General features: G+C 35.5%; 1 long non-coding RNA gene across 1 annotated transcript in view; it reads right to left on the bottom strand.

Moving 5' to 3' along the window:
* Window positions 1-25,549, bottom strand: part of LOC145277471 (uncharacterized) — a 479,590-nt gene that overhangs the window by 317,793 nt on the left and 136,248 nt on the right. The gene's annotated exons all lie outside the window — the stretch shown is intronic.

Here is a 25,549-nt window from a genome sequence, read left to right as displayed (position 1 = left end):
TGGGGATCATATTCGGTGTTACAAAATTCCACCGATTTCTCACGGTCGTAAGTTTAAATTGCAAACTGACTATAAGCGGCTTACAACCATCTTTGGCTCTAACAAAGGTCTGCGAACTTACACAGCCAACACACTTTAAAGGTGAGGGACCATCCTACTGAATTAAGATTTCAGTATGGAATTTCTTACATCTGTGAAATTAACTCACGCAGACGGATTGTCGCGATTAATCCCAAAATCAGGGGAACCGCTGGAAGACACAGCGTCACTACAAAGTGAAAATGACTATACCCAAATATTATGTAATATGATCAAGGAAGTACCAGTCACTTTGGAAGACATAATAAGGGAGGCTGAAGAAGATAGTTTCATCAAAGAAATGAAACAAAAAAATCAATCGGATGGATCGGCGGCGGAAGCTTATACTATGTTCAATGAGGTACTGTTGTACCGAGAAAGAGTAGTAATTCTAAAGGGGCATCCTGGATCTACGCGAATGAAGAGCCTCATGAGGTCCTACATTTACTTGAACAGAATAGATACTGACATAGAGGCATGGTAAATCACGGAGGTTTGGTGTGGCTGATTGTTTAGTGTCAGACCATGGCACACAATACACTTCAGCAGATTTTAAAAGCTTCTGCGAGGATTTCTAGGTTAACCACATAACGACGCCAACCTATCATCCCGATGGAACGGTCAAGCAGAGAGGTTTGTAGAGACGCTAAAAAGAGCCCCGAGGAATGGTAAAGGAACGCACTCAGAAAAGGCGCTACAACAGTTTTTACAAGTTTACCGAATTACGCCAAATGAAAGCACTCCACCGAAGATGTCGCCGGCAGAGTTAATGTTCGCGAGAAAAATTAGGCCGGTCTCAGAGAAACTTTTGCCAAAACAGGTTAAACCGGCAAATACTATAGTTCCTAAAAAGAGGTATTTCCCTGGTGAAAAGCTATTTTTCCAGGTACACAAAAATAATAGTACGATGTGGGAACTAGGAAAGGTCCAGAAATGGATCGTGCGTATGGTCTACATTATCGAAGGTTCAAGATTTACGCACAAGAAACATTTAAACCAAATTCGGAAATTGATAACAGATGACGAAAGATAACCTCCTGCTGAACAAGAAGAAATAATGGACCAGATATATTACACGTTCGTCTTGGTAACACCACAAGCAGCCAAACAACGCCGGTCCTCCAGGAAAAGGGAAATGACCGACCCGATAGAGATCAACTCCAGGAAAAAGAGCTATACGATCATCCCAGGGGAATGAAAAGCCTGGGAGGGGGTTTTATTGGGTACTAATCACCCCTATTTAAGAACTAAATGGAATAAACCAGTCCTATGAATACCTCTGGTTTCAGAGAATAAATGGAGACATTCATACCCTGTTTAGCCGCATGCTATGAACACGTTCCTCTCATACCACTTGCGTGGCTCTTGTATTCTTTATGATAAATACATATTATATTTTATACACTTTACACTACTTGTGTTTTTTTTTTCATTTGTAACACCTAGCACGGCTCTACAACAATTATCTATATTATTAAATATGTGTGAGAGGTTATAAGCTAAGCAGATACGTGAATAGATGTTGCCCTTTTCATTTCTTCTCTAACATCTAATTCTAATCTGTAGCAGTAGAACATTAAGGACATTCATTACGTGGTGAAAGTAATAGAGAAATTGACTTACACAAACAAATAATTATATCCTTTTCCTGTCGGGAGACGGAATGAGAGAAGGAGAGTTACAGAAAAGAGTTTTCGTTTGTAGAAAGCTCGATTGTTGGTTGTTGGGTTGTATTTTACGGCATATCAACCTTTTTCAGGTTATTTAATGCCGAATCCAACGAGTTTGAAGATTTTTTTTAATAGAATATATTTGTTGTTTTCAAGTCGGTTTCTATTTAACCCATAGTTGGGACCCTAACAAGTACTACCTTGCGGGGCAGAGTGGACCTGGGAGCAATGGCAATTAAAGGGCGGCTCTACACTCCCCAAAGCTCGCAAGCTGTGGCCTCACCACGAGATATAGTCATATCAAGGACCAGAAGGCAAGGTAATATACATATGAAATTAATTTGCATAAGAGAACATAAACTGTTATGAAAAGGACGAGTTGGAAACACGCCAAGCAGTGTTTGACAGCTGAGAGAGGACGATCGACGGAAATTACATTTGAATTTAGTCGTGAGTAAAACAGGAGTTCGTACAAATATTTTTCCTTGTTTGATTCCTTTATTTTCTATTCATATATTTTATTATTCAACGTGTAATCTGATGTACCATTCTTCCCAAGTGGCTGTTGACCATGATAATCATAAGATTATTTGAAAAATATCATAAAAATAGTAGGCATGCCTTACAATGGATTACATTTCAGAGTTGACGATTGATGTTTGTTTATTGCTTTGATTAATTTAGTTTTTATCAGGCTCCTGAATTTCCACAACAATCTGGCTTTTATAGTTCAAATTAGAAGGCATGTGAAAGTAAACTAATACAAAAAGATCCGAAAAGAACAATCAAATAAAAAAAATGAATATAAATTTAGAGGAAAGATTCCCTTGGTTTATGTTATTTGAAATAAAATATACAAAACATTAGATGTCAATCTGGTGGAAGTTTTATATGGAAAACCTTTGATATTTTAGAAAATATACGCCTCATAATTGCAACAATACGAGAATTCAAATAGCATCTGAAAGGTCATGGTATTATTTTAGTGCTCGGTGTTGTAGACTAAATCCGTTCTATTTAAAACGGTATCAAGTGTATGGTGTCTAAAGAAATCATTTTATTTATTTTAATCTCACGACGAAAAGATGTGACACAAGGATCGAAAAGTTAGATTAAAATACTGCATCCTATAGAAAGACCATTATCGGCTGCCAAAGCTGCCTAGGCAGCTCCATCCTCATTATTCAGTACGAACGTCTAAGGCATATTTGCAATACACACCCATTTAAAAAAAGAATGCTAAATTTTAGAGTGTTGAATACTCGAACCAAACAGGAAAAGCAAAAAAAGAAACAGTTTACAGGAAAAAATTCAATTTAGAAAAGGCCTAGACTTACCTTGGTACTGAGGTAAAAATCCCCACCTTTTAGGAAAGATGTGTGCGATATGTGTCCAAACGTACACAGCAAAATAACCTAAAGCAATAGAAAAGCTTGTACTGCTTTCTTTTATTAGTAGTTCGGAAATAAGCGATTATAGAGTATTACTCTGCATCAGCTATTAAACATTGCGGAAAAAATTATGCTTCGTTTGTGTGTGCACTAATATTAATAATAGATACTGATGTTATACGTTCGCTGCGGTTAGTACTTCAATGTGCTTTTCTGTCTATATAATTTCTAAATCTTATTTTGTCACTGGTCTACAATATATACACTTGGCAGTAAATAAACATCTGGATCACAAAATATTTTGTTTATTCGCAATAACAAAACGTTTGATTGAATAAGACGGGTGTAGCATAAGCGGCGGTACGGTGAGGATGTTTAGCAGCCTGTCCTCGCTCAGTGGCCAATTCTCTGTGCCCTCCTCGCTTTCTGTTGTGCCAATTTATATAAACATTCTTTCATTCTGGAATGTTTAATATTTCCTATTGTTCATTGTTTTACTTCTTTGACTGATACTTCTCTCACATATTTCTGGTAGAATTATGCGTTTCAACAGACAATGGATCATAGCTTCGCATTCTTCAAGTGGAATTAATTTACTTGTGTGCAACTCATCGAATATCTCTTTTCACAGGATCATTTGTCAAATATCCTGCAGTAATATGTCAATTGCTAAAGTTATGAATAAATAAAATGTAGGAAAATATGACACACATGAAAATGTCACAAATATCGGTCGACATGGAAAAAAGAAATGTAAAGAAACTAAATATATAAGTTTTCAAACGTGAACGAAATATCTGTCTTGACTTTTCATCTTTATTTCTGTATACAATGACATTCATGATAGTTTAACACAATCTTTTCTTCATTTATCTATTTTTCATTTGTCTTCAAGCCTTCACAACTGGTACAATATAATAGATAAAAGATACGGAAAAGGCAAGCAAAAAGATAAGTAGTATGACTATTGGTAAAACTTAAAAGGGTTTAGAATTTTGTTTGTATTCTGTTTCCACGAAAATGTTGAAAAACGTCTTTTTAATAGCTGACTATTATTTTGAACACTTATTTAAAATTATTATTATTATATTTAAAAAACACATTATAATAACCGGTATGAAAATTAATTTCTTACAAGACAAATATAGTTTTTAAGTGTTGGAATGTAGGAGGTGCGAAGAGCAGAAAACCAATGTCCAATACATAAACAAAATAGGTTTGGCAAGAGAAAACGTAACTAGGGCCTCACCTAATAGGTATTTATGTAGTCGAAATGCGTAAGTACAAAGGATTAGTTTTAATACATACAGGCAATTTACTAAGTTAAAAGAGGGATATTGAAAAAGGGACTTGACGAGACGACGTAAGATAGTCCAGACCGGTCTGGGAAATCGGGATAAGAAGTCCCTCTTATGACGCTAGGGAGCTGCGTATTCTAAGATAGCTAAAATCTAAAAAGAACGTTGTAATCTCTAAACATGTCCGGCTGGAAACAAAGGCTAAATATTGTTATGTATAAATATAACGGTTGTGTCATGTTGTCTTTGAACAATCAGGCACGTGTTTATTTTTCATTTAAAATGAAGTGTTTTACATCACATCCGACATCTTAAATTTAAAGAGGGTTTATTATATAGACGACTATGTAATCCATTCTCTTATGAATTCACCAAAGAAGTTTTCTCCCTCGTCGTCACGTATAAGCATTCGGTTGTATAAGTAATTGTCTCTCCCCATTCTCTAAACATATCGTCAATACGTCCACATCATCGTTTGGCTTCAGCATCGCAACTCAATAAACCTCTATAAGATTTAGCCTGTCATCAGCAGCTTAATATCCGCATACTTTGCTGCAACAATAATAGACATACAGAATACATACATACGTACACAGCATACCCATTACGTATACACACACCGCTATGTAAAACATGTTTAGATTGATTTATTACAAAAAGTTGGAAACGTGTGAAAATCAAAAATGCATTGATTTGCAAACAAAAGATGTTACAAAAAGAATTATGAAATTACAGCAGATGTGCTAACGGTTAAATCGCATAGTATTAGTGAATCCCTCGACAAAGGTTTCCTTTCTAGGGCAATTACTCTTCACATATCAAAGGCCTTCGATAAGGTATGGTATAAAGGCCAACTTCACAAAATTTCTAGCTACGATATAACTGGACACGTTTTCTCAATCATTAAATCATTTCTCTCTGATAAGCACATTAGTCATTGATGGGCAGAAATCAGAGGCCCACAGTATTAATGCTGGAGCCCCTCAAGGGTCCATCCTGGGACCTACACTCTTCCTGATCTAGATCACTGATCTCCCAAAACACATACTTAAATCATTCGTTGACATCTATACTGATGACACGACCATCTATGGAAACATATCTTACGCTGTTAATGAAAAAATTCTCTCTGATTCTCTCTCCTCTAATTTTGAGCACCTAATACAGTGGGAGGGGAGAGATGGCTGGTTACTTTTAATGCATCTAAAACCAAGTTCCTATCTTTACGTCATCAACGTTCTCATTCTCATCTGGTATCAATTGAAATGGATGGCTCTCGTCTAGGGGAGGCTCCATGTGTTGATAAGCTTCTGGGATTGACCTTTACTGCTGACCTGAATTGTAACATGTACAGCCAAGGTCGCTGGAAAAATGGTAGGATCCGTCTACCGCTCCAGAAGATATCTCACTGCTGATGCAATTCTCTATCTGTATAAAAGCCAAGTACGTCCAAGGATGGAGTACTGCTGCCACATCTGGGCAGTAGCTGCTAAAACATTCTATCCTGCCTTGACAGAGTACAAAATAGACTTCGTGGCTTAGTGGGGGGGTGACCCTTTCTTTTCCCTACAACCTCTCTAACACAGAAGAGAGTTGCGAGCCTGTCTTTGTTTTATCGTTATTTCCATGGCAATTGCTCGCCTGAGCCCCAATCTCTGCCCTCCTCACCAATCTTTCATGATAAACACTCGTCTAGTTGAAACTATTGTCAAAAATTGTCCCCACCCTTTTCTGTGCCAAAACCAAAACGTAGATTCCATGAGCAAAGTGTCTTAATAAGAGGTGCACGCCTGTAGAACACTCTTCCGTTTTCCTGTTTGCCACTTGACTACAACTTTGATGTTTTCAAGTCCAACATAAACAAATTCATGAAAAACCGCTCTCTAAGGTAAAACACTCTATCAAATACCCAATACTAACGATTACTACGATACTATCTCATTGATTACTTTACACGCAATAACCATTATCCCCGAGTGACTTCGGGGCCTTGATAAGTGGTGACTACCATGTAATTTTTTTTTTAAATATAAAAAAAACTAATAGTAATTTTAGTGAGTAAAAAATTACATATTATTATGGGCTAACGGAACAAATAAAACAAACTTAGTCTGTTGCCGAGATTTTCATCCATTAGCCTGTCTCAATAATAATCATTGTCTGCGGTAGAAAAGCAGTTTATTTACCGAAAAAGAATGAAGATTTCTGAAAAAAATATAACGACATATCAGAATCGATCGATGAATGGCCGAAAATAACAGTGGGTATTTGTGTTAAGTTCCACTTGTCTGTTCGTTTTCGTTATTATCACGGAATTCGAGTGGCTGACACTGAAGCAATGATAAAGATTACTGTATTCGTCATTAATTCATACAATAACAATGTATTTTTATTTTTAATACTAAATCCGCATGAGATACAAATGCTAATCGACCACGTAGAAACCTTCACAAGAGTAAAACTAAAACAGAAATGAACACTACAATGATTTTAAAAACATTTTAAAAACATGAAACCTATAAAAATAATATTGAAATATCCACTTGATGCAAACCTAGGAGATATTTTTAGTGTATCATCAAATGTCTTTGAGATCAATATTTTTACTAATTGCATTACACACTATATCAGACTCAAAGGGAAACCAAATGAATACATGTTGAAGGAAATGGCTTAAATTCTAGAGTAAGACATCCCGTCTGAAGTGAAATTGACCCGAAACAGGATGGAAATGCTCCATGGCGCCAAGACTAATCTTATTTCCCATAATAATTACAAGAAACCTTCCCAACTACTGATTGCCGTCGATAATGATACAGCAGCAGAAAGTACTTCCGTTCGAACAAATACATTGTGGTAATCGCCAGGGCTACTGCGATGTATGTGTGCTCTTTCAACCGTGCCAGAAGGTTACTCATATTTGAGAGTATCCTGTATCTCTAAAAGGGCATCATTCGCCCATGTATTGTTGTAACATCTGGAATAGATACATTGAGATTATGACTGCTGCAAGAAAGGTGGCTCTCATTATCGTGCTAGAAAGTTACTTACGCATGAAAGTATCCTGTCCCTCTACAAAGCAACCATCCGCCCATGTATGGAGTACTGCTTTCACATTTGGGCTGGTGCATCGTCTACTAGTCCCTCGCTCCTGGACTGGGTCCAATAGAGAGTAGCCATCCTAATAGACCTCGAACTCTCATCTAAATCCAGCCCCTATCACATCGACGTAATGCCGCATCCCCCTGCCTGTTTTACAGGTATTTTAATGGTAGAGGATCTGACGAACTGCAAGCCCTTGTACTCCTTACACGAAAATACCCCCGACAAACGCGATAAGCAGCGAAGTCACACCCCTACACAGTTCAGATTCCTAGATGTAAGAAAACCTTTTACTCTGATAGCTTTTTTCCCAGAACTGCAGGACTTTGGAATTCTCTTCTGGTTTCCTGCTTCCCCAACTGTACTGACATGCAGAAGTTCAAGTGTAATATAAACATACATCTTGCTACTAAACTCCCTACATAGTACCATGCAACTTAGGTTCTTTATAGTAGGCCCCTACATCAAAGTGGCAACGTGCAATGTTTTGGGTGGAAGTGTAATAAAAAAATGATTTGGGAATTATTGCTAACCTCCGTCTGTGAAGATGACTGCCACAGGACAAAGTTTACAATAGAGCGCAGATGTACCTTATCCTGACTGGGATGCATCTCTCCTAATTATTTAATGCTCCTCCAGATACAAACCTGAAAATTTCTATGACTCGGCATATATATATATATATATATATATATATATATATATATATATATATATATATATATATATGTATATATATAGTAAGTTATAAGTATATATATGGCAACTAAGCTATACAGAATATTTTGCGTTTCATTATTGTGAGAATTCATCACACTTATTGTAGTATCGTCGGTACTGTTTCATCTGCCGCTAGTTTGTTGTTCCCACATAGGGTTAGAACAGAGTCACCAAATAATTGGGTAAATCTCCAACCTGTGTCCCATCGCCGAAATGTGGCATATCTGTTTCTGTCTTATAAAGAATTTAATGGAAAATGCCCCCTTGACGTATATACAACCGAAAAAGCAGTAATCGTATATATGTTCCGTCTGCCTGCTTCCCACCGGACTACAACTTGGATGTCTTCAAGTCCAACGTTAACAAATTCCTAATGAACCGACCCCTTAAGTAAACACTTCATCAAATCTCAACACTAACGTTATGTACTTACAATAACCCTTACCCTGAGCGGCTTCCGGGCCTTGATAAGTGGTGATCACTGTGTAAATATATATATATATATATATATATATATATATATATATATACACACATGATACTTTTCTTTAGTTTATAGCTCATCGTAACATTGAGATTCTGTTAATAGCAAGAGAATGTGTCATTCGTCGTCCAGCGTACGTCAAAACACTCACTCTCTCTCTCTCCTTCTATTCTTGCTATTTTACAATTATGATAATTCACAAGATTGAATAATATTTTCAGTTTATGAAAATGATCGCATTTGGGATACAATTGTTAGAATATGATTTATATGCCGGAAATACAAGATGATTATCAAAGTCAGTGTTAGAAAAGTGCGTATCAATGCGCATAAATAGATGGAATCATCTGAATAGAAAAATAATTATTCAAATAAGATATAGCCTATTACCTGTATACGTCAAATTTTACTTGCAAATTTTCTCATAAATATTCAAATACTGAACACAATTAGAAATGGCATAATTATACATGTATATATATATATATATATATATATACAAATTGGTCCGCCATATATATATATATATCGTGTGTGCGATTTATCTCTCTCTCTCTCTCTCTCTCTCTCTCTCTATATATATATATATATATATATATATATATATATATATTTGTATATACATATAATACATACACACAGATGCATATATAAATACACATATATAAACATATATATACATATATAAACATATATATATATATAACTACTTCATTTACTCACATAAATTTAATATACGAAAGTATAGATTTATGCGTAAACTTTAAGTATTTACTTCAAAATTGCTCAATACGTAGGTAGAGCTAATTAGTAATTTATAAAATATATATGGCGATTAAGCTACACTGAATATTCTGCGTTTCATCCACTATAGGATTCATCAGGCTTATGCGCGAATTCTGTGGTTGCTTCTTGTTTTTATATATGTTGAGGATTTCTAGTTAGCCAATCAGCTTTCCAGTATCCACCGCGCATCTTCTTATCATATATATAAAATGGGTTAAGAAATTCCAACGAAAGAAAGATGCATATATAAATAAGGGGGTAGTCACCAACAATGTGTATTTTTTAACATTATTTTATTTTTTAGTGTCTTGGTTTTTCATTGAGAATTATTTTTAAATCATTGTAATAATGTTTTTAATCATTGAAATCGTTTTTAACGCGTTTCAGACGTTCTGTGAAGCGTCCTCTTCAGAAATTATTTTCAAAATGTGTTGGAGATGTAAAAATAGCATTTTCGTAGTTCATTTGAAGTGTTTCCAAGAGGTGGGTGGAAAAGTGTAAGTGTCTACTATTCATTGAAATGCTCAATCTTTATTAATCTTTTATTGGGCTGTGGTAACTCCTGTGTTGTGTTTTTCTCTCTCACTCTCTCTTTCAGCTTCTGTTTTTTCTTTTCCTTTAGGGTAGGATGTGTGTGTGTTTTCTTTTATTAGTTTGAAAATGTGTGTACTGTTTTATAGTATTATGAAGTCATTTGCTTTCCTAGGAAGGTGACTGTGATCCAAGGTCGTTACTAATGTGTATGTGTGAGGAGGAAGGGGGGGGGGGGAGAACCAGCTCTTCTGAAATAAGGGTAGGGGTGTTTTCATTCTATTTTGATATTTATTTTTTTGGATTCTTAGATTTTAGTATTGTTATTTTTCGTTTCAGTTTTAGACTGTTCGGGTATTCTTTATATTATGTTTGTTTATCAGGGGAAAACAACAGATGGCGTGACCCTCATCATTAACGTCATTTCTATTTATAGATTTCGTTTATTGCGTCATTATGACGTAATCAGCAGCGTCATTATGACGTCATCAGTAGCGGAAATATTATATTAATCACAGCAATGACGCGGTGGCATTACCCAAATTATTTAGCAGTCACAGGTCTGACGTGCAAACCTCTCGTAATTTCATCAGTCACTGATGAATACGATACAATAATCCGTGATGAAATTACGAGGGGTGTATTTAAAAATATGCATAGGGATTTTTTTAATGTTTCTATTTATTTGTTTCCCAATGTGGGTATGGCCAGACCCAGGATCGGTTCCTAGTGTGGGGAAGATCTCGTTCCCCAGAGGGGAGGAGCCAATTGGAGGGGTATAGGTATGGGAGGGGGATGATAGAACGGATGATAGTTTTCTCAGTCATGAGAGATTTCTCCTCCACTGACTGTGGGGAGGAGCGAGGTGTTGGAACAGATATTATACTATGGTTCTAAGTGTTTCCTAGTGTTGTTGGTTTCGTGGTTAAGTAGGGTTGGTATTGTTCAGTTTGTTGTATTAGAGATATAGTGTTATGTCTGTGTGTGGTTGTATGCGCGTCTGTGTGGTTTAATGTTTTGGTTCTGATTTATGTGTGGGTGTGTATATGTATTTGGATGTGCATGCCAGTGTGCCTTGCATTTCATGTGTAAGTAAATAAAAATAATTGTTTGTTTGGAAGATTGGCATTATTTTTAAGCTGTTTCCACTGCATGTGTGTACGTGTTTTGAAACATAGAGGTGTCTGTTATCTGCAATTTTGATGTTGCTATTATGTAAGGCAACTCTATTGCTGAAATTTTTGGTGGTGCATATGTAGGATTTGTTGCATGTTGTGCATCTTAGTGCATATACTACATTTCTGGAGGTGCAATTTAGATCCTTTTTTATTTTGAATATTTATATTGGGTTTTTGAATCTGTATGTGTTACCTTCTATTATTATGTCACATACTCCACATCACGGTTTGTTGAATTTTGTAACCCCTTTTGTAGTGTGTGGAAGGAATTCTGAAGAAATTAGGATGTGTTTTAATTTTTTGGGTTGGCGTTTCCTTTTAATTATTTTTGTTGTTTTAAGTATGTTGTTTAGTTTGTCGTTTTTGTTGTTTTAAGTATGTTGTTTAGTTTGTCATTCTGATTGAGGAGGAGTCGTTTTTTTGTTATCTGTGTAAATACATCTGGATTGTTTGTGTTTTGTGTAGAGACAAATTTATTCTTTGTTGTGTTCTTTTGGGATTGTTAGTTGGTCTATTGGATTTTTTTCAGCCAGTCCAATGCCTTTATGTATTAGTGGTAGTTGATATTCTCTTTTCCGCAGTGTTATTTGTAGTTCATTCAGTCTGTAACTATGGTACAGACTCTACGTGCTAGGGAGTAAGGTATTGATTTTAGACAGTTTTTAGGATGGTGGCTTTTGAAGTGGAGGTATTGTTGAGTGTCTGTGGGTTTGTGGTAGATGTCTGTGATTATGTTGTTGGTTTTGATTGTTACTAGGATGTCTAGGTAAGGTAGTTCTGTGGGGCTTTGTTCGTGTGTGAAATTCATTTTATGGTGTAGTGTGGAGTTCTCTGATATCTCCTCATGTGGTTCTCCAGAGGATAAAGCAGTCGTCTATGTACCTTTTCCAAGATTTTATGAAGAGTGTTTTTATTATGTGTCCGTACTTTTGATCTATCCTTTCATAAAGGGTCTCTTCTAGGAAGACGAGTGTCAGGGTGGCATATGTCGCTGCCATTTTAGAACCCATTAGTATTTTGATGTAGTTGTCATTATTGAATTGGAAGGAGTTGTTATTGAGGAGTATGTCAATGCTATCAATCACGAATTGTTTATTGAATCTGAGGTGTAAAGTCTGTGTATGTTTGTCAATCCAATATGAGATAGCTTCTTTTCCTAGGTTGGGTGGGATATTGCTAGATAGGCTGCTTACATCGAATGTGGCTAGTATTGTCCTATCGTCTATAAAGCAACGGTTTACATTTAGTAGACAAACAACGACAAACTTTTTTCCTTTGCACGGTAAATATTTACCTTTTTAGTAGCGACGAACTTTTCCCCCAACTCATTTTCGTTGCGTACTTATTTGTTCCGTTTTTAAGGTCAATTGACACAATTGTTAATCTGATTTTTTTTTAAATTTCTGCGAGTCCTACAGTCGCAAATGTTATGCTACACTTTCTTAAGCGTGCTAAACATTTGAGTTCAACGTCGTTAATGTTTTCAGAACATTATTTTAAACATGAGTATGTTTTTCAAATCCAATATCGCCAGTGTTATTGGGAACACTGTTTAAGACATGAGTATTGTTCTTGAATCCAGTGTCCCCGATGCTGTAGCACGCAAGAAGCCACAAGGAAGAACGAAACAACGCAGAATAGTTTGAACATTTATTCTATGAAAACAACGTAAAGGTTACAACGAAAAGTGTAGCTAATTCAATGAGTTTGCAAGGGTCGCTCTGAAATTATATTCGCGCCTGGGATTACCATGAGTAAAGTTTATATGGGCAATGAATTAGTCCATTTCGAGAGTGGTTCCCGCCCCATATATATATATATATATATATATATATATATATATATATATATATATATATATATATGTATATATATATATATATATATATATATATATATATTGTGGATTGTAAATATGTTTACTGGATTAGATGTGTTATTTATTCATAAAAATTCGTTAATTTATGAAGCTCGATTTTACTACAGAGCATATAACAAAAATAAGACAAAATTCTATATTTCCGATTTCAAAATGTTCACAATCTACAGTTTATTTTTTAAATTACGTTTAAGTACACAATTCTTAACAGCACTTATTTTGTAGCGCAAATTCATGCATGTAATTATAATGAACATTCTTGAATTTGTTTCGCTTTAAACTCATCAGAAGAAAAATCATTTATCAACTGCATTGGCCAACAATAAAAATTCATGGATTTTTCAATTGTTTTTACTTTAATCAAGGCGCCAATTCCAGAGTTGCTGTTACTTTTCTACCAGATTTAGTTTTTCTGTTATGATATACCTGCTCTTAGAATGTTGATAGCTACTATAAAACAGGCTGATCGAAAGCAAAATCAATATTTTTATGTAATTTGAAGACAGATATTTTTTACATTACCCCAAAACATTCACACTCTTGCAGTTAAAAGAAATATTAATTGTAGACATCATCATCAATTTTCTAAAATAGGGAGTTTGGCATCATCGCACTTGATAATATTCTGCCAGCAAGTCTTACTCGTCATCCACCTAACCTGAGCTTTCTGGAAAACAGGCAGAATAGCTGAGCAAAAATGTGACTTGGTGCACATATGTGCGCCCAGTTGATAGAGCCTTATACTTAATGTTTAAACATGTGTTTTGTAATTAGGAGCCTTTATTTTTTGTTAAGTAGAATTTTACTATATTTATAAATGAAGTCCAGACACTCAATTTTACAAGAATCACAAAATTACAGAAATATGCCTCATTCATTAAATTTAGAATTTGGAATCCATAAAAAAAAGTTTTTAATTTTTTCAAGGATAAGGCCTAGAAATTTCATGCAAATATATTTGTAACGGTCGCCATCTTTCTCAGTAGCATTCACAAGACGTTTACTGATGCTTAGTTTACGTAAAGAGAAAGAAAATACAGTTTTGAAACGCTCCACCAAAGGAAAGCCAGGTCATTGAGAGAGCCAGAACCAGTTCATTGCGCCAATCCTGGAATAGGGTCGACCAATTCCCTAGATGAGTTCATAATTAACGGATACTCAAATTTGACAGCTAAATCTGACACCCAAGATCGCCATCGGCATGGAATATGTGCCTACATTAAGGATGGCTTCCCGTGTGGCAGGGATATCTCTAGAGAAGATCCTAATTTACCCTATATGTGCTTCAGGGTTGCACTTGCTATCACCACTGCATTTATATTCACGCTGCTTTTTAAAAACAATTTTTCGATGTTTCTTATATTTATATTGTTTTCAGAAAACTAAATGAGCATCGATAAAAACGGTAGCACTGCAAATTAAATTGAACAACTACTAAATCGGGATATCTTTATACCTGCCATTTTTTTTAAATGAACACCAATAGCTTATCGGTTTTGTTTACAAACTCTACACGTGTTTTAACCGAGCTTACTACAAATATAAAAATAATTTAATCTTTTGTATTTTATATCTTAGCAAACTTAATAAGAAAAAATAAAGAAATATATTCGTATGATTGTAATATTTGATCACCCAAAGTATTGGTGCGAATTATTTGACGTGTGTCTTTATGCTCTTATATAAGTAAAACCAGTATTTTCTAGTACTTATGCACTTGTGATATCGTAGTGAAATAATGCTATTATTAAAAGAACGCATTCTTAATATTGAGTTAAGAGGGTGAGTGCAACTTTTCTGTACTTTAGGCTAACAATTAAAAAAAATATCGAAAAACTTAAAAATACTATAAACAATAGTACGGCAACACAAGTGCATAAACACAATTATTTTTGTGATTGTTCACTTGATATAACACGATATATTTAATTGTATTTTCAAGTTAAATTAAAGTTGTATTATATATTTTTTATTAAATTCTTAGGTAAAGTTCAGAAGAGTTATGAAATACTCTCTTCTCTCCATGTTAAAATCGTGTTTCTAAATCATTCCCCATAGATACAATAATTTCCTTTTTAATTCGTGATTTCCTTTGTTTAATTTCTTACAATATTATAAAATATTTTTTCAGACATTTTTTTTTTAAATGAGTCAGTAACAAAACTATTTTTACACATAGTAATAATTTTTTGAAGATGCGGGTCAACATTCTGTATTAAATAAAACAGAATCCCCTACTTTATGTTAAGTTATTAAATATAGCTATTATATGAAAAATTCTCACCCAACATTAAATATATTTGTTTTTTTACAATTAATGGCAAATGATATTATAGGAAGTTAGAAGGCAGTTAATCTACGTAAATTACTGAATCGTGGATTGTACATAAATTACACAACACATGCTTTTAAAAATTAAACAAATAAATAGAAAATATTCTACAGTTTCCAAAAAGTCTTTTGTCCAAAAACTTGGCAAATTGTTTGACATTTTATGAATTTGGTGTATGTTGTTTTGAATTGCGAATTGCAAGTTGTAGCGACAAACAATGTTAAAAGCAGAAAAGAAAATTGCCAGACAAATCACATAGTCTGTACCTGTCCTATCAAAAAGAAGATAAGTTTATTTTTATCATTTTTATTTTCTATGGTTTTATTTCTTGAATTGCCGATAACATACACGTCTTAAATTAAATGAAGTTCTATATTTGTATCGTATATAAACCAATGCGAAAAGTAACCCGTGCAATTTTTCTCTTTATGTAAAATAAGATAAGAGTGGATGAGCATTAACATTTGTCGAATTGTACACTACAAGTTAATCTGGAAGAGCGGGAGTATTTGAAAGATCGAAAAAATAAAGGAGGACCCAAAGACAATTTTTAACTCGGACTTATCGATAAAGCTGTTGTGTCCAAATCTAAAAAAAAAATAATTGTGTTAGAAGAAAAGCAAGATGACTCATCACCAATTTTGTCAAACTCCCATTACCAAAACATAATTCTTCCACAATCAGAATAAAAAAACGGATAAAAATTTGGAGCCAGAGCAAGAGTATTTACAGTTTTATAAAAATTTCTCGTTATGCAATTGAACTAATCAGCGGTGATGTTTCATCAAAATTAGGGCAAGTCTTCTTTAGAGAATAAACTAAATAAGAAAATATATACCTATTATGTTTACCTGCACGGGAATGAGCTTGCATTTAGGGGGTTATTTTAATCAAATTACACGGAACCCAATGAAAACTGTTCATTTGTTCAACTCTGTTAAAAAAAAAATCCCTTTTATTTTTCAAAAGTTAAGAACCAGTGAAAAAGCGCGTAAAATATTTCGAGAATAAATTTTAAGCTTCAAATTCCACACATTTGATAGACTATTCCCAAAATTGAGTTTCGAAACTAGCATAAAAGAACACACTCTCTGTTAGGATTGAAACTGCAATATACTAAATAATTACACGTATAAATCTCAAAAAGCCATGAATTTTCCCGTGTATCAAAGTAGACAGATTTAAAGAGGAAATGCTCATTTAACGGCTGATGTTAGAAACCTTGTTTATTTTATATCCGTACTCCTCATATGTTTGTTCAACTTTCTCTACTGCAATATTTTAGATTCTCAAAAGAAAAAACATGAAAATTGACCTACTCTACAGTATATATTTTGTAATGTAAATAACTTTCTCAATATATTAAACTCTACCTTACATGCAAAACCTCTTTTATTCTAATAAGTCCCGAATTTAAAAAATTTCTTTAGTGTTTTAATTCCCTTACACGCACACCCAAACGCACGCACACACAAACACACACACACACACACACATATATATATATATACATATATATATATAAATATATATATATATATACACTTGTGCCCGATATTATTCATACCCCTCCTTGAAAATTGAGTTTATTAGGTGTAACTTTGTAAGAATTTATTGTTTACGTCCATATTGATACATATTCTTAATAAACCTCTTCTGATCATTTTCGTCATTTTAAAATCTCGGGATACTTGTAATAAAAGAAATATACAGCTATTTATAAAATCTGCAATGTTCAAAAATAATCATACCCCCTTATTTTTTCAGTATTAATCCAGTTTCTGACTGTTTGTTTCCTGTTTGATTCTTATTTTGAATGCTTTTATACAACCTTTGATTAATTTCATTTCGTTTTTTGCATTTTTCAGAAATTAAAATGATATCAACTGAAAACCAATAAAAGAATAAAAATTATTAGAATGGGGAAGAAAAAAGAGCTTAGTAATGATCTTAGGACTAAAATTGTGAATTCACATAAGGATGGTTTAGGTTACAAGTCAATTTCCAAGAAATTTGAGGTCCCTACAGCAACAGTACAGAGCATCATAAAAAAATTCCAGAGCCACCACACAACAAACAACTTGATTGGTAGAGGAAGGAAAAGGAAACTGTCTGCTAGAGCCACCAGGAATATTGTAAGAAGTGTTAATGCAAATCCAACCACCACTACTAAGGACATTTTAGAAAATCTGGAGTCTTCTGGCATAAAAATATCAAGGCAAACATTGCAAAGGACTCTGCATGAAAATGGTCTGAAAGGAAGAAGATCAAGAAGGACTCCATTGCACACCGGAAAACACCTTGCAGCACGTCTAAAGTTTGCTAGGACCCATGTGAATTCTCCAGAGTCCGTTTTCTCAAGTATTTTGTGGACTGACGAAACAAAAATTGAATTGTTTGGCCATATGGATGCTTCTTACGTTTGGAGGAAGAAAGGAGAAGCTTACAACCCAAAGAACACCATACCCACGGTGAAACATGGTGGTGGTAGCCTAATGTTTTGGGACTCCTTTTCGGCTAGTTGTCCAGGTAGTTTGGTCAAGATAGATAGAACCATGAAGAAGGAGCAATATTTGGAGATACTCCAGAAAAACATTAGACAGGATGCGGAGAAGCTCCATTTAGGACCAAACTGGGTCCTTTAACAGTAAAATGATCCAAAACATACTGCCAAAATAGTCAAGAAATGGTTTGAGGATAATCAAATTAATGTTTTGGAATGGCCTAGCCAGAGTCTCGACCTGAACCCTATCGAAAACCTCTGGGACATATTGAAAACTGAGGTTAAAAAGCGGAAACCTAGAAATTTGAGGGATTTGGAGAACTACTGCATTGAAGAATGGTCAAAAATCAGTGTTGATGCTTGTAAAAACCTTGTTGATAAATATCCAAAACGGTTACAGGCAGTTATTAAGAATAAAGGGCATGCTATTGACTATTAGTAAGAGAGGTATGAATAATTTTGAACTAGTGCCATTATTGTTTTTCTTTGTATAATGTTTCAAACTTGCATAATTTATTTATTTGTTGAGTTTAAATTAAATGCTTATGCTTGATTTATTGTTTTAAATCCCTTTAATATTGTCTACCTTCTGGTTTAAGCAATATTCTTATAGAAATCTCAAAGATCCGAGGGGTATGAATAATATCGGGCACAAGTGTATATATATATATATATATATATATATATATATATATATATATATATATATATATATATATATATATATATATATATTAAGGTTGCTCAAGTACGAAAGTTAACTCCGGAAATTTCAGACATCAACGTTGAATTGTTTTCTGCTTATAACTGTATTTTTTTATCAAAGTTAATCATAGCATTTATATAGTTCACCACTTATCAAGACCCAATGGCCACGCAGGGATAAGAGTTATTGTGTATACAGTAATCAAAGGGATAGTGTAGCAATGCTATTGGCCAATTGGTAAGGTGTCATTACTTAGGTGGGCAGTTCATCACATATTTGTTTGTGTTGGACTTGAAGACATCCAGGTTGAAGTCGGGAGGGAAACAGGCAAGCGGAACAGAGTTCCACCGGCGTGCAGTTCTAAGAAAGAAGCTTTGTTCATGGTATCTTCGTTTTGATTTAGGCGCATATAGGGAGTGGGGAAAATAATTGACGGTGGTTTCAGCTAGTCGGGTGTTTTTTGAAAAAGATTTGCAAAGGGGGACCAGAGAATGAAGCTCAAACGAGCACCTGTCATGGAAATAACGATAGAACAATGACAGGCTCGCTACGTCTCTTCTGTGGGAAACAGGTTGCAGGATAGAGAAAAGCCTATCCCCAACCAAGCAACGGAGTCTATTTTGTATCTGTCAAGGCAGGATAGGCTGTTTTTATCAGCCCTCGCCTAGATGTGGAAGCAGTACTCCATCTTTGGGCGTACGTGGTTTTTATATAGATAGAGAATTGCATCATTAGTGAGATGATCTGGAGCAGTAGAAGGATCCCACCCTTTTTCCAGCGACCTTGGCCACAGACTTGATGTATGTGTTCCATTTCAGATCAGGTGTAAAGGTCAAACCCAGGAGCTTATCAAAGCCTGGGGCCTCCCTTAGACGAGAGACATCCATTTAAATTTATGCCTGATGGGGATCAGAGCGTTTATGATGAGGAGATAGGAGTTTGGTTTTAGATGCATTAAATGTAACCAGCCATCTCTTTACTCACTGTACCACGCGCTCAAGATCAGAGGAGAGTGAATCAGAGAGAACATCATCATTTACAGGCTTTGATGTGTTGCCATAGATGGTCGTGTCATCAGCATAGATGTCAACGAAAGATTTTAGTGTGTGTTTTGGGAGATCAGTGTGGACCCCTGAGGGACTCCAGCATTAATAATGTAGGCCTCTGATTTCTGCCCATCAGCCACTACTCTTATGAGCCTATTTAGGAGAAATGACGTGATGATAGAGAAAACATTTCCAGTTATACCGTAGCTGGAAATCTTGTAAAGTATACCCTTATGCCATACCTTGTCGAAGGCCTTTGATATGTCAAGAGCAATTTCTCTAGAAATGGAAGCCTTAGTCAAGAGATTCACAAATCCTGTGAGATATAACCGTCAGCACATCTGCGGTGGTAGATCTTGCAGAGCGGAAACCATATTGTGTGTCACTAAGAAGGTTATTCCTTCTGAGGTGGTTGACTATTTCTCTATTTAATATGGATTCCAGCAACTTACTCATAACACACAGGAGACTTATTGGTCTGTACTGAGAGGGAGATGACTTATCACCTGAATTCTTAAATACAGGGGAAACTGATGAGGTCTTCCAGGGAGTCGGAAATTATTTCTACTTAAGGCAGCGCTTAAATAGTTTCGTAAGTATGGGAGCAAGTTCTGGTTAAAGCATTTTTAACACTATAATTGAGATGCCATCAGGGACAGTTGCTTTACTGGAATCTAGGTTATTCATTAGCTTGGCGACCTCATGCACTGATATTTGTATGTTACCTAGCTTGTTCTGTGTTATAGAAGGAAATATGGGGAGTTGATGGCCTTCGTCGCATAGGGTAGAATTAGCTGCAAAGTTCTTTGCAAATAATTTGGCCTTGTCTGACGCTGACGAGATGACCTCTGGTCCATTGATAATGGTTGGGATAGAACGAACATTGTTGTTCAGGATCCTATTTGTTTTTTGCCAAAACTGGTGGGAACCAAGCCGCTAATCAGCTACCTTGGATTTAACAGACTAGGCATATAACTCTCTTGCATTTTTTATTACTCTTTTACAGTGGTTGCTGGCAGTCCTGAAAGCAGCTTTAGTCTCAGTCCATCTATTACGTTGATAGCTATGGAAAAAGTGATTTCTGTGCGCGATAGCAGCAGCACATTCTGGGGAGAACCATGGTTGGGTGTTAGTTTTTTGTTGGAATTTTTTAGATGGTATGAATTTGTCTATGCCTACAATTAACCATTCGGTCAGATATGATACTATAGAAGACACTTCCTTTTTAAACATGGAGTGCAGAGGTAAATCAGATATGAATGTACGGAAGCTAACCAAGTCAGTCATAGATATCGGTATACAGTACGGTGGAGGGGTAACATTTCGTTTTTATCTAAACTGATACGACGGAGTGGTCGGAAGATCCTAGAGGAGAATGAACGAAACATGAACATAGCTCAGGGGAAGTTGAGAGAAAAAGGTCTAGGAGGCTAGCATATTGACCAGGTGTGTCGGGCACACGGGTGGGTTCGCGAACAATCTGAGTGAGGTCATAAGCAATGGCAAAATCATAACAAAACCTCCCCTCATTATCTGTCTTATTTGAATGGGTCAGCCATTTCATGTTATGGACGTTTAAGTCACTACAGATGTGGATGTTAGCCGAAGGATGTGCAAACAGTATATAGTCTATTTTCTCAGATATGCTCTTAAAGATGGTATTTATTTGCTCCCCCACTGAGCAAATTAGGCACAAGGCCGTTTTTAATGTGAGGTAAAAACCAGCTCCCCTAAAAGTAGGCAAAAATGGGGCACTCTGGTTACCAAAAATAATAATTGTCCCAGTATAGAGGGTTTCCCCTCCATTGACTGGTACAAACCATCTTAAGTGCAGCATCTGCCGGAACAGATGCTACACTTTGATCCTGGCCCGAAGGCCAAAGCGCCTTAGATATGCTCTTAAAGATAGTAACTCCGCTGTTGTGGGGCCGATAGAGGGCAAATATAAATGAAGTGGTGTTAGCAAGTGCAACCCTGAAGCACATATAGGGTAAATAAGGATCTTCTCTAGAGATATCCCTGCCACACGGGAAGCCATCCTTTATGTAGGCACATATTTCATGTCCATGGCGATCTTGGGGGTCTGATGTAGCTGTTAAATTAGAGTATCCGTTAATTATGAACTCATCTAGGGAAGTGGTCGGCCTTATTCCAGTTTCACTTAGAAATAATATGTCCGGTTTCGTCTCCTGTAATTTGGTTTCAACGTCTGGATGATGTTGGAGAAGGAGACCTGCTAGTAGGGGTCTACATTGGAAGATGGGGTTCTAGGTTTAATCGAGTTTTTATTCTGGAGATATTTCATGTTGAGGTTTTGGGATTTGTGGAATAAGTCGGCATACTTGGTTAGAGCAGTACAGGGAGGGAAAGTAAGAGAGAAAAAGACAGGAATTTTTTTTGTAGCACACGAAAAGGTAAAGCCGTTACAATTACCCACTAGTATGGCATCGAGAGGCCCCACCAGAGACTACTGCATGGTCCAGATCCACTCACCAAATGGCAATACAGCAGTCCTAGTACTTTGCGCCTGCTGATAGGACAGCCTCCTTAGTGGTTAATCCAAGGTTCGGGTCCCTGACTATCAGGCGTATAACGTCAGCCCAGACAAAACGTTTACCTCCAGCACCCTTACTAGTGACATGACCACAAGGACAGACAGAGACAGAAAAATTTCCGACATCTCAGACTACTGGTCACCAAGTACTACCGACCTTTAAGCAGCTTTTTCTTCAACCTTTGTCAGAAAAGTCACTCATTGAATGAGGACTGAGGGACAAAAAAGGAGAAGCGAGAGTTACTGGAACTGCCGATAACACATCCACTGTATTATCTACTCTCCATTTATTAAAAAGGAGGAGGAGGGGAATGGGTATAAGCGACTTATTTATATCTAAGTAGTAAGTCCGGTGCTAAGTTAACAATTCAGGACACTTTTGATGATAATCTCCCCTCCCACATTAATTGGTGGAAGTTTTTCGTTATGTATCGAGTGTGAATCTTATAACTTTATTTAAGCCCAAAATAATAAATTTTAAGGGGTCATAATAGGGGTCAAAGTTTTTTAAAAAATAGATCTCTGAGGTCTCTTCCAAATTACTCAGACAATTTCTGGTCTAAACATTTGACATTTACATAAAGAGTATTCAGAGATAAAGCAAGCTTTTTCATAGGTCTGGGTCGAAAATTTTTAGTTACTATAAATGTATGTATGTATGTATGTGTGTATGTATGCATGTATGTTTGCATGTCTGCCTAAAATTTTTGACTGAGGCGACGGATTTTACCAAGATCAGTATAGTATTAAAGTTTCACCTTTCATACGACAAATATCTAAACATTGGCAAAAAATATTAATATCTTCACCTTCAACTAGGTATTTTTCTACAGGGGGGTCACTTTTTTCGCCGATATTTTTGAAAGTTATCATCTCCCTAAGATTGTCGAGTCTGGATTTTTAAAAATGTCGCTTCCGGTTTGGCGTAACAGCACAAACGTTAGGTTTGACCCCGTTTTTTTTTCTCTTTCGCGGTACGGGTTCTTGCCTGCCTTGCTACTAATCCTTTTTTGTTGGGGGGGGGGGGTTGTTCAACAGACACATCAGAATACCCGGGAAACGCCGGCTGCAATTCTTGTAAAATATAAATATTTAGTGACAGTTCTAAAAACCTCAGTACAACAACTTTCTTTGACTACTTTGACGTTCTATCTATCTATTTCTCTCTCTCTCTCTCTCTCTATATATATATATATATATATATATATATATATGTGTGTGTATATATGTATGTATATATATATATATACATATATATACGTGGAAGTGCCTGTCTGTGTGTATCTGTCTGTGTACATTTCGCTACGCAGTAACTCTGTCAATTTTAAGTCTACAGACTCGAAATAGTATATACAGGGTACTGAGGTTTAGGAAAATCTACCTGATCGGTTTTCGGACAGACATTTGGCTGTTAACGGGTAAAAATTTAACGATTTGCCAATTGAGAACTCTACCTTACCCCTCCGCCAATTTTGAGTATAAACACTTGAATTTCATATATAGGTTCCTTGGACATGGATCAAAGTTAATAACTTGATTTGAGCCCAAAACAATAAATGTTAAGGGTCATAATAAGGATCAAAGTTTTAAAACGATTTGACCGCTTCGGTCTCTACCAAAGTACTCAGAACGTTTCTGGTCTAAACTTTTTCAAATTTTACATAAAGGGTATTCAGAGATAGGGCAAGCTTTTAAGTCGGTTTGGGTTTAAAATGTAAGTCACCAATATGTAAATGAATGTATGTACGTTTGCATGTCTGCCTAAAACTTTCGACAGAGGCGAGGGATTTTTACAAGATCAATATCGTTTTGAACTTCGACTTTTCAGACGACAAATATCGAAAAATTTTCTAAAAACATTACCTTCAACTGAGCACTTTTCTACAGAGGAGTCGCTTTTTTGACGGATACTTTCGAAAGTTATTCTCTCCTTCTGATCGTTTAGCCTTAATTTAAACCTACGTCACTTCCGGTTTGGCGGTGGTTGTAACAGCAAAGACGTCACGTTTTTCACGTTCTTTTTCTTCTTTTGCAGTAGGGCTTCGAGCCTGCATTCCTACCCTTTTTTTTTTGCTCAACATACACCTCCAAACACCCGGGCAACGCCGGGCTGAAATGCTAGTGTATATATATATATATATATATATATATATATATATATATATATATATATATATAATTTATTTATTTAAATATTTTCTGATTAATTACAAATACAACTTCCCAAAAACGTGGGGGTGACTAGAATATAAACAAAGAGAAGATAACCTATCCGTTTAAAACAGAGTCGCTTATGACAAATAAATAAACAATCTGATATATATATATATATATATATATATATATATATATATATATATATATATATATATATATACTAGCAAAAGTACTCGTCGTTGACTGGGTTCAAAAACAACCTACTGAAAATGGACTCTGATTTATGAAAGTATGGTAGGTTATGAAAAGGAAGGGTTGTAAATTTGGATTGAATTTGGAGGTATCAAAACTAAAGCAAAATATGATGAAAGTAAAAATATAATAGATAAACCCCATAATTTATTATACCATACCTGTTCACACTAGAACACTTATCCCAATATTCTGTCCATCTATATTAAAAACCCTGTTAAACTTTATGACATATGTCCATTCTATGGAGTGTCAGGCGCGAACGAACCCCCCCATAATTTAATTATACCATAATTCTTCAAACTGAAACATAATTATCAAAGTATACTTACGCAGATAGATATGAAAAGTCTTTATTAAAGTTTCTGCCTATTTCCATTCTATTGAGGCCAGGCGCGACCGCAGACCCCACAATTTTATTATACCATCCCTATTTAAGTATCAAAGTATTATAATGTACATCTATATCAAAAACACTTGCAAACGTTCTTTTTTTTATTTTTATTTTTATTTTCATACTTTGCGGAGTAGGCGCGAACGCAGACCCCACAATTTTAATGCACCACCGTTCTGCCAGATGAAACACACCCATTCCTGTGTCTCGATACATCTTCTATCATTATATGTAATCAGTTTTTTTTTTAATAGTCAACCATATAGGAGCCTATTCGTATCCAGAAACACACATACACATTCAGCTTTATATATATATATATATATATATATATATATATATATATATATATGAAGGCGTCTCTGCAGGCCAAGCCCCGACACTCCTCCATTCCTCCATTCCGACACTCCTCCATTCAAATCACATGTCCAACCCATTATTGATGATTATGGATCTATGCTGGCCAATTCGCTTGTCATGATTTTCAG

This window comes from Euprymna scolopes, chromosome 6, assembly GCF_053919585.1.
Source record: "Euprymna scolopes isolate OS-2025 chromosome 6, ASM5391958v1, whole genome shotgun sequence".
Taxonomy (NCBI): Eukaryota; Metazoa; Mollusca; class Cephalopoda; order Sepiida; family Sepiolidae; genus Euprymna; species Euprymna scolopes.
This window is presented reverse-complemented; position numbering and strand designations above follow the sequence as displayed.